Source organism: Notolepis coatsorum, assembly GCF_963971535.1.
Source record: "Notolepis coatsorum genome assembly, chromosome: 3".
Lineage (NCBI taxonomy): Eukaryota > Metazoa > Chordata > Actinopteri > Aulopiformes > Paralepididae > Notolepis > Notolepis coatsorum.
Window position 1 is genome coordinate 152,368,153 of NC_140167.1, and position 17,784 is coordinate 152,385,936.

The following is a 17,784-nucleotide window of genomic DNA, read 5'->3' on the forward strand; positions in this document are numbered from 1 at the left end:
TCTCTTTGAAATATGGATGCCACCAATGCGTCTCTGCCTCTTTAGTAGTTCTCAGTCTGCCCACATGGGTGGGGCCATGTGCCTGCTTTATGATCAGTTGACACAGTTTAGCCGGCGCCACTAGGCGGCCATCATGTGCTCTCCAAATCCCATCAACACATGTAGCTCCCTTCCTCAGCCACTGGTTCTGTTCATATGGACCAGCCTGTCGCTGCAGCTCCCTGATTGATTCCTCTGTCAACTCCAGCTCTTCCGCCTCACGTAAACACATCATCTGACCTTTGTACCCTGCCACAAATTTTGCTGCCTTATCTGCTGCATCATTCCCCTTGGCAATAAATGTGTCTGAACTCTGATGACCTTTACACTTCATGACCCCCACCTCCAGGGGAAGGAGGACTGCTGCCAAAAGATCCCTAAGTGCTTTTGCATGTTTTATTGGTGTGCCTTGAGAGGTAATAAACCCCCGCCTAATCCATTGTGGGCCATCCACTTGCACAGCCATGTGGCCGTACCCAGAGTCAGTGAAGATGTTTGCCCTTCGACCCCGTGCCAGTTCCAATGCTCTTGTCAATGCTATTATTTCAGCCAGTTGAGCAGACGCTGGCTGAGGAATGATGGCAGACTCTATAGTCACATTTCTAGAGTTTCTCTGTTCTACCACGGCATAAGAAGCAATATTCCCATTCTCACCCCTGTAGCAGCACCCATCACAAAAGAGAACCATATCCGGCTCTGGTATCGGTTCCTCCCGCAGATCTGACCTGATTTTTAAGTCACGCTCCGCTATGTAGCTGCAGTCATGTGGCTCATGATCATCAGAGGCTAATCCCGAAGCCATATTAGCTTTTCCGGTCTCGTAGCTAATGTGTGGCTGTGTGAGGGACTCTGAAATTCTGATCTTCCTGACAGGTGAGAATGCAAAAGCCTCAGAGCTCAAAAATGCAACTACACCGTGTGATGTGTTCACCTTCAGAGCGTGACACATGACTACATGAGCTGTCTTTTCAATAGCTCTGGCCAGTGCAGCCAGGTGCCTGGCGCATCCCGTCTGACCCAGCTCTATGTTGTCGAGCTTCGAGCTGTGGTATGTCATCACCCTCCTCTCTCCCCTTTGTTTCTGATACAAGACACCATTCACTACCCCCCCTACTTCAGAAACATCAAGGTAGAATGGTTGCGTATAGTCTGGTGTGCACAAATGCGCAGCTTGTGCCAGCGCCTGCTTGGTCTGAGTGAAGGCCTCTTCGCCCTCCCTTGTCCATTCCAGTTCTGCTGTGAGGTTTCTATTCCCTGCTTCAGCAATCATGTCTCTGAGTGGTTGAGTCAGAGTCACATAGTCTGGCACGTAAGTCCTACTGTACCCAGTGAGGCCCAGGAAGGCCAACATCTGTTGTACTGTCCTCGGTTTACCGTGTGAGAGTATAGATGTTCTCTGTGACGAAGTCAACGACAGGCTGTTAGCTGAGATGAGTCGCCCTAAAAAGGTGACAGTCCTTCTCGCTATTTGTGTCTTTTCTCGCTTCACCTTGTATCCTACCTCGGCGAGTAGCGTCAGTAGGTCAGTGGTGGCTCTTAAACAGGCCTCAGCTGTAGGCGAGGCCAGGATTAAATCGTCTACATACATGATCAAATTGACCCCTTCAGGAAGCTGTAAGGTGTCCAGGTCCCTCTTTAGGGCCTGATTGAATAGCCCAGGGCTGTCTTTATAGCCCTGTGGCAGCCTGTTATAGGTGAGTTGACTGCCACCATAGGTAAAGGCAAACATATCTTGCACTTTTGGGTCGAGGGGTAAGCAGAAAAATGCATTTGCTAGATCAATGACTGTGAAGTGGGTGTGTGTTGGATTGATGTTCTGTAGTGCCACATATGGGTCAGGCACAGGAATGTTTTCTGTCATGGTTGCGTTGTTGACCTCTCTTAAGTCATGGACCATTCTCCACCCCCTGTCCCCTGCCTTGGGTACTGGTAGGATAGGTGTGTTCCATGGGGATGTGGTGTATCTTAAAACCCCGACCTCCAGGAGCCCCTCGATAGTGTCTTTTATTCCAACAATCTGTTCAGGCTTAAGGCGGTACTGCGGCCGCCAACAGGGATACTGGTCAGGCTTAAGGGTAACTGATACTCCTCTGTGTGTCACACAACCCACATCGAATGGTCCCGTAGTCCACAGTTTGGACGGCACAGCACGCAGCCATGTCTCAGTGTCTGGGTGATCTGTGTGTTCTCGTCCATGGTCACGTTCCAATTCTTGTACCTCCAACAAGCCCTTATCTGTGCCTCTGTGGAGGATTTTCCACATGTTGTTTACGGGGTTTGTGAAGACCTTGGGGAATGCAGTGGGCACCCACTCACAGGTGAGGGCCTCTCTCATCATAAAGCCCAGGGACCTAGCTTCATACCCCACTGCAATCGCCAAGGTGACATGGGGTGTGGCGTCTGCGTCTAGAGTGTACCATGTTTGCTGTTCTGGGGTCAGATGTGAATATGCAGCGACCCCTTGGGGACCCACAATAATGTCAGATGTCTGTATTGTCTCAGTGTGGCCTTCTTTGTCTTGCTCCCAGGCCTGTTGATACTCCTCATCAGTCCTCCTAAGATAGTTGTATGTCGAATGCAGTGGATCTGACGGGGGCCTATACGCCCCTAGGGTATTTATCCATGGTTTCCACATCATATAATGTCTCTGTATTTCCGGCGTGTCAACCTCAGTAGTAAGCAGCCTACTCCAATAGACCTGTGTGAGCTCCTGTTGGGCGTCAATTGCTCCTAACATTAATATCCTTTGTCCATAGTGTCGAGTGATGAGAGTGTCGTCATGACTTCCCGGGAGTCGCAAAATGATACCATCAGAAGTACAGAAAATGACAGCCCCTATCTTAACTAGGAGGTCTCTGCCCATTAGATTGACTGGGCACTGTGGCGCGTGGAGGAATGAGTGATTTAGGGTTTGACTGCCTATTTGTGTGACCAATGGGGTAGTATACTTCTGTACATCTGCTTTACCCGAAAATCCAACCGTTCTGAGAGTATGAGAGGACAGCGGTGGGACTTTACCCCTGAGACTGTTAAGGACAGAAACTGTAGCCCCTGTATCCACCATTAGTTGGATGTCCTCTCCCTCAATTAGACAGGTGACCATTGGTTCATGAAGTGTGTCACCCGTGGCTGGACCCTCTGGGCCTCTTCATTGTTGGTCATTACCCCATGCAGCCATAGGCAACTGCGCAGCATTGGGTGGCATTGGACCATACTGTGGTTGTGTGTACTGGGGCGGAACTTGTTGCTGACCAGGGTATGCAGGAGGAGTCCAGTAGGGGGAAGGTGGCTGTCCTGCCTGGATGTTCGGCGGACCCATGTTTGATTGATAGCGTAAACCCCCTCTTCCTCTGGGGCCAAAAGGTCTCTGATTTCCCCTGGTGATACCCCGTTGGTTGTGACCCCAACAGTTCCGGGCCCAATGACCCCGCATTCCACAGAGATAGCAGGCATCATCCCGCTGCTGTTGCCCGCCCCTCCCCTGTCTGGGCATGGCCCCCCCCCCATACATTGGGTATTGCATGGGGTTGGGCCATTGTTGTTGTTCCATCACATTTCCACCAGGCGCAACTGCCATCTCTGCCTCTTGAGGCTCTTGTTTCAAGGCGGACCCCAATAGCATCTGTTTCCTCTCTTTCTTCCCTTGATTACGCTCACTGTCCTTTTCCGCAACTTGAAACTTTAATAGTCTCTTAGCCAGATTCTTCATCTCTTCCTCACTCTCCCCTTGTGCCTTCTGGTTTCTAATGTCATAATGTATGAGAAATGCCCTCCATTCCTCATCAGTTTTCGTGTCCAACCCCACGATATCGTCCAATTTGATACGGACCGGTTCTGGGAGAGCTTTAACTACGGCACCCCTCCACACCATTATTGTGGCCTCTGTTTCGTCATACCTCTCCCCTGTACACTCCAACCAAACGTCCTCACACCGTTTAAGAAAGGTGTGAATGTCCTCATTCGATTCCTTTTTTAGGCTGGCCAGTGCAGTGAGCGTCCGATTAGTAGGATAACGGTCCCTTACTGCTGCCCAATAGCGTGGCCTATGTAGATTGAAGTCCTCCTGGTCTTGATGCATATTGCATTGAGCGAGCAGATCGGTCTGCCTAGCAGGCAATCGCCCCTCTATTCTCCCCATCAACGCCCGGAGGTCACCTAAACACAGGCGATCTCCTGCTGTGTACTTTTCAAGTTCCATTACCCACTTTTGACCACCCTTGGTTAAGGGGGGCAATCTGGCCACTAGGGCGTCCATGTCTCTGTGACTCCATGGCTGATAATAGGGCTGCCCTCCAGGGCTAGCAATTAGTGGGCATTGAGTGGAGAATTTCCCATCCCCCCTTTCTCCCCCCTGGTCTCCGCCACTCGTGGTCGGTGCAAAGGAGTCATAACCTTGATGCTGGATCAGCATTTCTCCTCCGCTAATGTCGTATGACCCCCCTTTCGTCTCACCCCCTCTCGCCTGCATCTTCAGTCTTCCCTTTATCACACTGATCTTCTCCACTTCTCTCGTCTCATGGTGCTCCTCTTCCTGCCTGTTAAACCTCATAACAGGGCTGTAGCCCGTCCTTCTGTCTAGCAGACATTCTTCCTCCCCTGGTTCACTTTCCTCATCTAGAGACACTCCGCTACCGCACGCTGCGCCCTGTTTATCTTTAACCCAGGGTAAAGTTGTGTCAGGTGAGGACCCCCCTTGTCTGGTTCTGTCATGGCGGTTGCCGAGGCCTGTTAACAGGTGTGGGGCACTACGCGTAATCCTGTCAACCTGTTCAACTAATTGTGTCAGTGTACGGTCATTCTCCGTCTCAGCCACCTCTAGGACCCCCGAGGTAATGCGTATTACTGGGGCCTGAAGGGCCTGAATCATCTCCCGACCAGGAGTGGACCTGTGCGGTGCGTACGCGGGGGGATTTGTGCCATACAGTTCGGAGGCCTGTGCTGCTGCCGGGGTAGGAGGGAGGCCAGGATAGAGAAAGGGGGTCAGAGAGCCGGTCTCTAAAGATAAGTCAATTAGTGGAAGTATCGGAGCTCGTTCCACTGTGAGTACTTTATGAATGGTGGAATTGGCCCGGGCCTGTGTATTGAGTCGGTCCAGCTCATCTATGTCCTTAAACACAGGGCCCACTGCCGTTTGAGTAGGTATTGCGTATTTGAAGTGGAGCAAGAGAGAGGAGACTCTTGTCATACGCCGCTCAGCTTTGTCCAGAGCGGCTTTAGCCTGCCCGATTCTGTGTCTCCCCGCTTTTTCCCATTCTATGGTTTTGACAGTCAATTCCCCTTTCTCATAGTCCAGTATTTCTTGTCTATGTGTCCTCGTAAGGGCAAGTTCGTCATCCTTTGGAAGTAAATTTCTTATTTGCCAGGAAGATATCAATTTGTCCATTTGTTTCTTAACCTTCTTCCTATTCTGAGGCTCAGTTGTCGCATCAAGCCTCAAATTCACCTTCTCTATAACCTGGCCCGTCGTTTGTTGCTCTATATCAGTCATGATTCCACTGTGAGTCAGCCGTAAAAATAAGACAAAATATATAGTATGTATCTAAGCAAGTGAGTGCTGGGGGGGGGGGGGGGGGCAAAGAAAGATCTGTGTGTGTGTGTGTGTAGTATGTATCTAAGCAAGTGAGTGCTGGGGGGGGGGGGGGGGGGCAAAGAAAGATCTGTGTGTGTGTGTGTGTAGTATGTATCTAAGCAAGTGAGTGCTGGGGGGGGGGGGGGGGCAAAGAAAGATCTGTGTGTGTGTGTGTGTAGTATGTATCTAAGCAAGTGAGTGCTGGGGGGGGGGGGGGGGGCAAAGAAAGATCTGTGTGTGTGTGTGTGTAGTATGTATCTAAGCAAGTGAGTGCTGGGGGGGGGGGGGGGGGGGGCAAAGAAAGATCTGTGTGTGTGTGTGTGTAGTATGTATCTAAGCAAGTGAGTGCTGGGGGGGGGGGGGGGGCAAAGAAAGATCTGTGTGTGTGTGTAGTATGTATTTGTGTAAAGCGAGGGATTTTTTTTTTTTTTTTTGCGTGTGTGTGTGTGTGTTTGAAGAGGGGAATGTGTTCTAGGTGTGTGTGTGTGTGTGTGTGTGTGTGTGTGTGTGTGTGTGTGTGTGTGTGTGCGTGTGTGTGTGTGTGTGTGTGTGTGTGTGTGTGTGTGTGTGTGTGTGTGTGTGTGTGTGTTTGTGTGTGAAAAAAGAAAGAAAAAAAAGGCGGGAAAAACGTGTGATTCTCTGCTGGGGTGAAATGGAGGGAAGAAATTCACCCCGACCAAGCAGCGCAGCACGACAAAATGATTCAACTGTACCTCTATCCGTTTTGTTTTGCAAATCGATTTAGTATCAATCAGCCAAACGTGGTATTCCAGTCAATAATGGGATTCAGTGTATCACATTAAATGTACCACATATCGTCTAGACTGCAACAATTTCACGTGTGTGTGAAAAAACTAATGAACTAACGAAATAGTACAGTCTATTTATCCAAACTATTTAGCGTGCCTCTGTACCTTGGGAACTAGTATAACCATGCCAAAATTGTTCCCCTTATTTGCACCAGTCCAATCTAGGAATAAATGCACCAGTCCAATATTGAAATAATTTCGCCAGTCCAATCTAGAATTAATGAAAGCGCCAGTCCAATCTAGAATTAATGAAAGCGCCAGTCCAATCTAGAATTAATGAAAGCGCCAGTCCAATATTCCCTAATAAACCCAACCCCGTCACGACAGTATCTTAAAGACTCGCATGTTCTTTGAAATTGTCATAATAATCAGCCAATCTTCTACCCGTATTTTGGGCGGGCTAATTGAAGAATATGACAAGTATCTCACTCCATTCGAGTCCTTCTGTTAAGATACAATTTAACCACCCAGTACAACATAATTTTAAAACACACTGCCAATACTCCCCAATAAACCCAGTATCTCAAAGACTCGCATGTATTTTGAAATTGTCATAATAATCAGCCAATCTTCTACCCGTATTTTGGGCGGGCTAATTGAAGAATATGACAAGTATCTCACTCCATTCGAGTCTTTCTGTTTAAGATACAACTTAACCCAATATAACATCATTTAAAACACACTGCCAATATTCCCCAATAAACCCAGTATCTCAAAGACTCGCATGTATTTTGAAATTGTCATAATAATCAGCCAATCTTCTACCCGTATTTTGGGCGGGCTAATTGAAGAATATGACAAGTATCTCACTCCATTCGAGTCTTTCTGTTTAAGATACAACTTAACCCAATATAACATCATTTAAAACACACTGCTTTTCATCGAGCACATCCACACAATCAAACCCTTATTGCTCTAACTTGGCAATTTGACTAAACTTATCTTGAAGACTTGGATTGCAGTCGACTGAGGCAAATGAGACACTATCCCAGGACTAAGAAAAGGCCGATCGCTCCTTTAATCGTAATATGGGCGTAATTCTCCCGCATTTCAGACCTGCAATCCACTTTATGTCTATACTCAATAACTGATTACCCTTAACTTAAATAAATGGGTCACTTCTAACCTATGACACTACTTATTGCCTCATAGAGAAGGACTTTTCATTCAACAATCATCACACCAACAGTGGGGAAAAAAGGACAGAATCACACAGTAATTTGTATTTGATTAGGGTTATGGGGAAAAAAATTAAATTAATTTGTTAACATTCAAAATAGTACTGTAACTTTGCACCTTGCTCATTCACTTTCAATCAAAAGCATTTATTTGAGTTCACTTTTATCTTTAGCAATTTTCACATTTCATTTATAAATTGAAAAAGGTCACAAACCCACTCCGAGAAGTCCCACGGGCGCCAGACTTCTTTATTCTATTTTTTAACCATGCATATTTATTCTTACCTTTCAACGTTGGTGCCCCGTGGTCGTCTCTCAGAGCGGGTTTCTGGCCCACCCCAGGGAAGCCAAATTGTCGGGACTGGAACCTTTTTGAGAACCCGATCGGTAATAATGATTTAAAAAGAAGTGAAGAATGAAACACTTTTGAGGTAGTTTATTATATAAAAATGAATGAACAAGGTATAAAAGTAGATACGATATAAAAAGTGGAATAAGCAATAATTCTAGTAATTTGAACACACAGTATCGACCGGCCGGTCAGTGTGTTCCTCTCAAGTCAAAAAAGCAGAAGAAGTGTGTCCTGGCTTTCTCCCCCGAACCCTTTTTCACTCTCCTCCCCATGACACGTCATATAATTGGTGTGTGTGGGTCTGCGTGTGTGTTGGTGTGTGTGTGTGTGCATGCTGGTGTGTGTGTCTGCGTGTGTGTTGGTGTGTGTGTGTGTGCATGCTGGTGTGTGTCTGCGTGTGTGTTGTGTCTGCGTGTGTGTTGGTGTGTGTGTGTGTGTGTGCATGCTGGTGTGTGTGTCTGCGTGTGTGTTGGTGTGTGTGTGTGTGTGTGTGTGTGTGTGTAATGTGTTCTAGGTGTGTTGGAAAGGGAGGATTTATTGATATGTGTCTTATGTTTAGTACTTTAAACTTTACTTGGCCCCGTCCCCTAATCTCGGGGTAATCTTAGTCAAGTCATAATTTAGTTACTTGTGGCATTTCGTGTCAAATTAATTGAGTTAAAGCTATTGCTCCAACTCTGCGTCTCTGGAAATGAATGTGCCTTTTGTAGGCCATCGTGTGTGTGAGTATTTATGGTCTGATTAAGATCTTTATACTCTTGTCTGTGCCACAGTGAGAGAGGGGGAGAGAGAGAGCCAAGAACCCAGGACCTGGCTACATGATTTATACATGTACCCATAGAATGTATCTGCCATTATCTTCATGATTATATATATCATAATCTGACACTGTCATACAAATAATCAACCAACTACATACTGTAACTTTTCAGTGCACGTTCTTATTTACATTGTGACAACAGCCTTGTGAGCTCCCACACACAGACATGATGGAATTCAAGTTCATGTTTGTATTGATCACATATAGGCAGGCTACACATGGCGTATAGGCTACATCATACATGGCAGTGAGATTCATTGTTCTTGTATATGCTCTTGTATTATTGTTTATATAGGCTACCCAATACCGACATCAATATTGATTGTATGCCTCTAGAAATCATATGCAGCAGGTAGAAAATGTACGCAAAATCCATCGCAATTTGGAATAAAATTGAGGAGAACTTTAATCCCTGGGTATTAATCGAACAAAACGAAAAAAGGCAGTCATATTCCAGCATGGTCTTTATTAGTTAATATGGTCTTTAAGTTAATAGATATCATATCCGACATCACCGTACGTGTACATGTCTGTCAGCCTGTCACGTATTTCTCCATAACACGCTTCCCTTGGCTTAGTCCACTTTTCCACATTTCATGGGGGTGTTCCATTACCGTATATGGTTAATTACGGGCGGTGCTATATGCAAATACGTAAAACCGTGCACGAGCTGCAGCGTAGGATCAAAGTGATATTTATCAAGACAGGTGTGCGTACGACCTGTGTACGCACGTGTGATAAATCCAGTTTTTTTTGTGCGTACACACATTCTAAATTATGTGCTTAAGAACAAAGATAGAACACTTTCTAAGAATTCTTGATAAATGAGGGCCAAGGCCTTTATTTTCTTCAATCATTGAATACAACTGGCCTATATTTGGGACAGGCATCTATAATTCCTTTTGTACGAAAGTCTTGCTCAGCAAAGATGGGAAATGTTAAATGTAAGTAATAATATGATTGAATATAACTGCACTTTAACTGTTCCACAAGAGGGCGCTATAGGCGTAAGGAGACGCAGCTATAGCAGCTGTCTCTCTCTCTCTAGCTTTCACGGAGAGCAGGTCTCGTGGTGGAAATGTACATATGAAATAAACCACGCGAGTTAAGGCTAAAGAGGACCTCGTTGTCATGACCAGTTATTTTGCTCCCCAGGTGACTCTGTCAACAGGTTATGGGCCCAGTTCACGGAAGAGCAAAATAACGATAGCTAGTTAGCTGAAAAGTTTAGGCTAGTTTAGCAGCGGGAGAACCTCGAGACGCTAAAGCACAGTGATTGATTGAATGAAAATTGCAGTGGCGGCTGGCCACTAGGGGCGCTCGGGCGCCGACCCCCCTGGTTAACCCTGATTAAAAGAGAGAAGAATAAGAAATATATTTTCTTGTTTTTTTTTTATAGCCCTATAAATAATATAAACATGTTTAAAATCAATAATATTTACTCATTTTAAGTATGTTTGTGTTTCCAATGCACAATATAATGTTAATATATCAAATATAAATAATTGTTTTCCTGAACAGGAAGTGACTCACTGTCTGATAGAGAATACGTTCCGTTACCGTAGCTGCATTCTCCTCGCCGCATTTCTCTCGGGCTAGACGCAATAGCGTTTTGAGTGCGCGTGCACGCCGTGCACTGTTTCATCGCTGTATCCGTCGCAGTCAATCAGTGCGTAACGCGCTGTGCGTTGAAATATGATGTATTATGATGGAACACGGGCGCGTTTTGAAGCGGTCTAAGCAAGAGGCGTCTATAATTTCCGTAGCCGCATTTCTCGGTTTTGCTTAAAAGTGGACGATAGAACGGTAGTTTGCAGGATGTTCGATGCTGTGTGTTGTGATGCAGTCTCGAGTCTGGACAGTGGGCAGTGGAATGGATATACATCGACAACAGTCTGGGGGACAGTCAGTGGACATACACTTTATCAAGCCCTCCGGCTCGACCACGTTTCAATTAAACAAAGTGAGTTAATTCTCTCTCTCTCTCTCTCTCTCTCTCTCTCTCTCTTAGCCACTCAGCTAACGTTAGCCGCTGTTAGCCACTCAGCTAATGCTAAACTAACTAACGCTCTCTCTCTCTCTCTCTCTCTCTCTCTCTCTCTCTCTCTCTCTCTCTCTCTCTCTCTCTCTGGAGTGGAGTTTCGTTTGGATTGAAAATAAGTGGATTATTGTTCAATATCGCCTATGTTTGAATTAATGAATGAATGAAAACTTTATTAACAGATTGCAGAATGGGTACAATACAGTACGGCTCAATACACACAATTGTTAAGGACATGCAGACCAGAGAAAGACGTTTGTCTTGTTTACATCAGGTTCCCCCATTTTCAATTCATATCGATAGTTTAATAGCTAGCCTTGGCTCGTTTAACAATATGCAAAATATGTGTACAGCCCTGTACTCATACTGAAGTTATTCTTGGTATATACTACTATACTACTACACATACTAGGTCTGATTGTGTAACGAATCGATTCCACGTCGCGCTGAGAGAGAGAAAGAGAGAGAAGGAGAGATAGAGGGGGATACTAATTAATTCCGCCCCCCGTGAAGAATTCACGAGCCGCCACTGCAAAATTGTATTAACAGATTGCAGAATGGGTACAATACAGTACGGCTCAATACACACAATTGTTAAGGGAATGCAGACCAGGGAAAGACTTTCATCTTGTTTACATCAGGGTCCCCCATTTTCAATTCATAATGAATTGTAAGTAAGGGTGCAACTTGCTCCATGCAATCCATTCTTTGTGGATCTAGCCCTCAGAGTTTTCAGAGTCTTGGTCAAATGGACCTATCTCAAACCCTGCCCCTTTTCTTGATCCTCCAGTCACAACTGTCGCTTACCTGTTTGTCCGAGGTAAGCAACAGTTGTGATTGGAGGATCAAGAAAAGAGGGCAGGGTTTGAGATAGGTCTTACATGAACCCTTTTCAATTGTTTTTACTCACGTTGTGGTCTCTCTGGGAGAATCGCTGTCTTCTCCTCTTACGTGAAGAGCAGAATTGATACGGTTTTTATTCCCAGGCTCGAGAGGCCATTGAAGCACAAGCGTGTTTTCTTATTAGCTAAGAGACATGTCCGTGAGTTACAGGGCCTGTGCTACAGACCACTGTCATTGTAAAGGATAGGTGGTGCAATGTAGTAGGGACAATTGTCTTCTACTCTGCTCCCTTCCAGTAGTGTATATTGGGTCAGAGCCTCCCACTCAGGGAGTTCAGAGCCTCCTCCTCAGGGAGTTTCAGAGCCTCCTTTGAGTTTCAGAACATCCCTCTCAGTGAGGGAGCCTCCTCAGAGTTTTTCAGAGCCTCCTCCTCAGAGAGTCGTGGTCCAATGTGTTACATGAACCTTTTTCAATTGTTTACTCACGTTGAGGTTTCTATGGGTAGACCGCTGTCTTCCCCTCTTACATAAGGAGCAGAATTGACACGGTTGTTATTCCCAGGCTCGTCATGTGAGGACTCGTGTCTGTGTCTTTTGTAGACCGGCTCCCTGCTGCTCGTCCCAGACAGCAAGGGGAAACGTTGTGAGGCTCTTTCTTGTTAGAAATTTGCTGTCACTGTTCTCTGGTTCTTTGCAAGCATAAAAGACACCGTGGGCCAGCGCTGATCGGTCTCGTAAGACCATACGCTGATTTCATAAACAGCGTATGGTCTTACGAGACCGATCAGCGCTGGCCCACAGTGTTTTTTCAATGATTGATATGCTTTGTGGGCCGGCGCGCCTTGGTTGCCCAACATCATAAAAACTGCGCTTTTTTATGCGGGCGGCTGGGAAGGAGATTTTTTGTCTCTACCGAGCGCCAGTGCACTAGGTTAGACTCGAGGGCTCATGTACATCTCCGGGGGGAGATGACGGTGTCGAATAAAACATTGGCAGAGGGGTCTCACGCCCATTAGGTGGGCCACCAGGAGCAGTTTGTTCGCGTCTTGGTGGCGCCCTCTGTGATGTTTTGGATCGACACGCGTACCTACCCCCCTCTTAGGACTGGGGGCGGCGGTGTGACTAGGACACGGGACTGGTTCTGGTCGCGCCGGACCGGATCAGTTTAACCCGTTGCCCGCGGGGACGCAGATCTGCAGTTCTGGTACCCCTAAGGACTTTGTGCTTTTCCGGGGGGGAAATGCCGAGTCGGGCCGGACGTCGCGGGGATTGATGTCATGAATGTGTGTGTCATATGGATGCCACCACGAGTTGCCCTTAACAGTGACGTGCTTTGGTCCATACTGTGTTGTACCTTTGCACTATGTTAAGGGGCTTGGTCCTTCTCAATTTGTTTCACCCCTCCCTCCCTGCTAAGCCGGGAAGGGAGGGGGCTGTCGGGGAGGTTGCCCTGTCAACTCCTCTATGCATCCCTGTGTAGGTCCCGGTCCACCAGGCCCAGGTCGGGCCTTTTCCTCGATAACCTGTTGGCCTGGGTTAACCCTTTTGAAACCTGAAACGCTTGAACTGCTTGTATAGCCTGTGTATACGCGCAGTTATGTTTCTGAGGTTTCTTAGTGGGTTAAGGGAGCAACCGCCTCCTGTTAAAATAAACATAGGGGGGTGGTTGGCTCCCCGGTGTGTTGGTAGCAGAGTCGACTCCCGGGTTGAGGCCGGGCCTGACCCGTCTGCCCGAGAGTATGCCCCCGCATCTTTCATGACGTCTGCCAATTGTGTCAGCCTCTTTCTCTGAACCTCAACCCAGCAGGATTAATAAATTGGCAGGGTCGGGTTTTGTGGAGATTGTGACATGGTGCACAGCATACCGAACACCCTTTCCACCGGGGTACTGTTTTTACAGTAGACCCCTTAGGCGCCTGTCTAGTCCGCAGTGCTCCGGGCACAGGTCGAGTTCTGCTCTTGGGACCTGTTTGCCTGGATTGAGGGATCAACCTCCTTGGAGGGTTGTCTCCCCGGCACGCCGGCTGGCCCCACAGTATTGTGGGCGGGAAGCCTCCTTGAGAACGCTTCAGAGCGGCGTGCCAAGGTGGGAAGGGCCTTCACCTGATTTAGGCCCTGTCCGATACACTGGCGATGTGGGGGGTGGTGTCACCAGTGACCGTCTGGTGGGGTCTCGATACCACGGCCTCATAGACCAGGCCCCTTTTTTCAGGGGGTCCTAGCCCCGGGGTGGCCTGAGGCTGGGACCTCTTCCGCTGCTACGGCCTTGCCGCCGGGTTGGGGTTTGACTCCGACCCCACGATGTTGGGGGCTGTGACAGGGCCTTCACCTGATTTAGGCCCTGTCCGATACGCTGGCGATGTGGGGGGTGGTGTCACCAGTGACCGTCTGGTGGGGTCTCGATACCACGGCCTCATAGACCTCACCAGTCCCCTTTTTTCAGGGGTCCTAGCCCCGGGGTGGCCTGAGGCTGGGACCTCCTCCGGTTGGGGTTTGACTCCGACCCCGCGATGTTGGGGGCTGTGACGGGGGTTTGCTCACGTCCGTTCCCTGGTGGCGTGTGGGATGCGTGTCTGAGTAGTCGCGGGCCCTTCTAAACAAAGGTAGGTCCCACGGTCTGCTCACCCTGTGCGTTTGAGGTGCTAATCTCCCTCCCGTCCCCCGCCAGGGGGGGCCGGGGGGCTCGGATCCTCCCCGGTATTCTGATGGTTGTAGGGGGCCTCAGCGGGTACATCTGTCGAGCTTTTCGCTCTGCTCAGCTCCTGTGTTTCAATAGAGCAGAGCGTAAAGCTATACGATTTATAACGAAGGTTATTCTATAACCCTAGTTATATGAGTATAGCGAGCGCTCTGCTCTGACTCACTGAGGACCCCACGGTCTTCCCTTTTGGCGGTGAAATACTGGGGAAGGAGCTGATTGTGTGGCCACGACCCCGCTTATATAGGAGCAGATGTGGGTGTGGTAAGGCAGAGGTGAGTAGGTGCGTACATGTGGAGAACGTTTTTTCATTGATAGTATGATTAAAGGGATAGTTCCAATAGAGCAGAGCGCTCGCTATACTCATATAACTAGGGTTATAGAATAACCTTCGTTTTATTTGACGTAATTGGTGCGAGTTCGGTCACGTATATTGCGCTCGACCAATAGAAGCTCTCTTTGTTGCCAAGTTACAGACCAAAAGACATTGTGTAAACACTGTAACGTGATGTAGGGGTGGCTACGTGGCGTAGTGGGCAAGGCGCTCGCCACGAAATGCTGGAGACGCTGGGCTCATCAGTTCGAGCCCAGCGCTCCACATTTGCTTTCAGTTTAGCTGGTCGTCCGTACTAATACACATTGGCCATATTAGGGGGTGGGAAACTGATGGGTGGGGATCGGGCGTTGTGGACAGCGACTCCTACAGGTCGGTTGGTGCGCCTGCGCAGTAGAATCAGGAAGTGTCGGGGGCAGCGTGAGCCTCCCACGCGTTACTCCTCGTCACTGAGAGATCGAGCTGCGCAGGTGAAAAGATGCGACTGCTGTTACCTCAAGTACCGGAGGGGACTTGTGCTATGTATGACTTAGTCCACATTGCAGCCGGCTTGTGGGAGGCAAGAAACAGCGTCCGTGACAGGGGAGGGTTGAATTGGATGATACGAAATTGGGATGGGAGAAAAATATAGAAAATGGGAGAAAAAGTGGATACAAAAAAAACACTGATGTTAGCATGTCATCCACAGAGTACATCTCGACGAAAATGGACAAAAACCACATTCTAACGTTCGCAAAATTGGTTTCTAAACAATGTTATATGCATATACGCTACTTGGTTTAGGCAAGCAATTGGATAAAGCTTTGAAACGGGCCATAACGTACGTGTTATTAACCATACTGTACATTTAAATCATATCCCCTTCTCTACACCAACAACACAGCATTGCACATCGCTGTGAAAACATCTTGAATGTTTCACGGGAAAATATTCGATAAACCTCCATAAACACAATCCGTGATGCATGCAGCAAATTTGTATCAAAAACACTTTACCTTGTGATTCCCAACCTGCAATATTAAAGATGCTGGTACAATTTTCTAAAGATTGAGGTTGAACGCAAACAGTTCAGTGGATAGTATAATGACAAGAATAGACCCACACACTTTTGATCAAGCTAGTTAAACACTACACCATCCCCTTAATTTGAAATAATGTCAAACAATTTACAATTCAATAAGTTACTAATTTTTTTTGTGAACAAATTTTTTTTATTTTCAATTCTTTTTTGACATGACATAAAACTAGACACACAAACATTAAAAGTAAAAATCCACAATAAATCATAGGACTATGATAGTCCAGTATTTAAATCAAAATAAATGTAGATTAAAGGATATACATAATAATTACGATACACTACAATCAGTGTTGGGAAAGTTCACTTTCTACATGAACTAGTTCAGTTCACAGTTCAACATTTTTAAAATGAACTAGTTCATAGTTCATAATTCAAAATGTTGAACTAAAGTTCATGGTTTCAAAAATGAACTAATTTAGTTCTTTTTAGTTATTTAAAAAAAAATGTATTATAGATTTTTCACGTACAGTTACTTACATTACAAAAACACACATTGGAACAAGGGGGGGGGGGGGTCCTCCAGTTCATCTCTATGCCATCATCCACACCATAAGCAAGCAAAAACAAAACAAAAAGAAAACAAGCAAAAAGGAAAGCAGACCAAGACAGGCACTTGCACTTGCCTCGAGCGCATTCACATGTAGACATACATATATTTATTTTTTCCTATCCTAGGTCTGTCCATACAATGGGGCACTGGGCCTTTAGAAGGATCCGATACATTTCAGCAGGAAAATAGTCTAATAGTGGGGCCCACACCTGATTGATTGATTGATTGATTGAAAACTTTATTAACAGATTGCAGAATGGGTACAGTACAGTACAGCTCAATACATACAATTGTTAAGGGGATGCAGACCAGAGAAAGACTTTCGTCTTGTTTACATCAGGGTCCCCCATTTTCAATTCATCGTAACATATATGACATACATGACATACAGATAGACAGAACTGCTACATCTATACATTTATGACATATCAGATTTGCAATTACAGTACTGTTTGTGATACAAAAAGAGTCCAGGAAAAAAAAGTATATACATTTGACGTAGAAACTGTACATTGGATTGGGTAGGTGGGGGTGGGGGGGGACTGTACATTGGAGGTGGTTGGGTGGGTGGGGGGGGGGGGGGGGGGGGGGGTTGGGTAAGAGGGGTGGGTGGGCGACACTGTACAACTGTACAAACAAAACTGTACATTGGATTATTGACAAGACCATACTTGGTAATTTACTGTACATCTCCTCCTGAAAGGAAGCGTCGTTGACTCTATGCATTGCACAGTGTCTTTCATGGGGTAGGAGCACACCGAAGATCTCTCTATACCACATTTGTAAAAATGGAGGCTTATCCTTAATTCAGTTTATCAGAATGCATTTCCGGGCTGAAAGTAGAAGTTTATCAAATAGTTTGAATTGTAAACTCTTTTAAATGCATACACCGACGTGACATCTAGAGGTAGAGTCTGACTCCGACTGAGAGAGTGCTGCTGCTGCTGCAGCTCTCGGCTTCTGCGCGCAGATTCCTGTTCCACTGCTTGTTGTGAGGAGGAGTCTGATGACGTAGCAGGGGGTGACAGGCTGGTTGCCAGATTGGGTGGTTTAACGCATAATTTTTAAGCCTGTTTACAGTGTTTTAACTGAGTTTTCGGCTGAAATGCATTATGAAATATGGCACATCTTTGAACGCCGTTATAATAGAGTGCTGAGAATGAACGCACTTTTGAACTCCGTTACACAGGGCTGAGAATGAACGCGTTCTCAATTACGTTCATTTAGCGGATATACAGTACGTTCAGTTCAAGTTCGCCCAAAATACGAACGCGTTCATGAACGATCGTTCATTGAATGCGTTCAGGTACATCACTGACTACAATACATACAAATGCCCCCTTGGACAATAACCACCATTTCGTTCAACACCAAGGATTACAAATTCAAATGCTGTGCTTTATCTTCTCCACCATATCTGACCAAATTGCTATGTTGGCTTCTTTGACACCTAGAATTCGTGCGGTAGATA